The following is a 263-nucleotide window of genomic DNA, read 5'->3' on the forward strand; positions in this document are numbered from 1 at the left end:
CTCTTAACAAGGAAGCAGCTCCGTTCGCGTAAGGCACAGGAGTCTCCTCGGGCGCAAGGAGCTTAAATCTGCTCAATGAGGCTCGATCTTGGGACGTCGGAACATTTTTGTCCGTTTCCGTGTGTGATCTTTTTAGCGTCGTTTTCTGGTGTGACTCGTATCATGGTGGACAAAAGAGATACTAAAAGAACTGGTGAGGGTTCTGACACCTGATAAAGCTAGGTTTCATTGGCTGCAGAAATGTTATATGTTCTATATACCGG

Source organism: Penaeus monodon, chromosome 28 (assembly GCF_015228065.2).
Source record: "Penaeus monodon isolate SGIC_2016 chromosome 28, NSTDA_Pmon_1, whole genome shotgun sequence".
Taxonomy (NCBI): Eukaryota; Metazoa; Arthropoda; class Malacostraca; order Decapoda; family Penaeidae; genus Penaeus; species Penaeus monodon.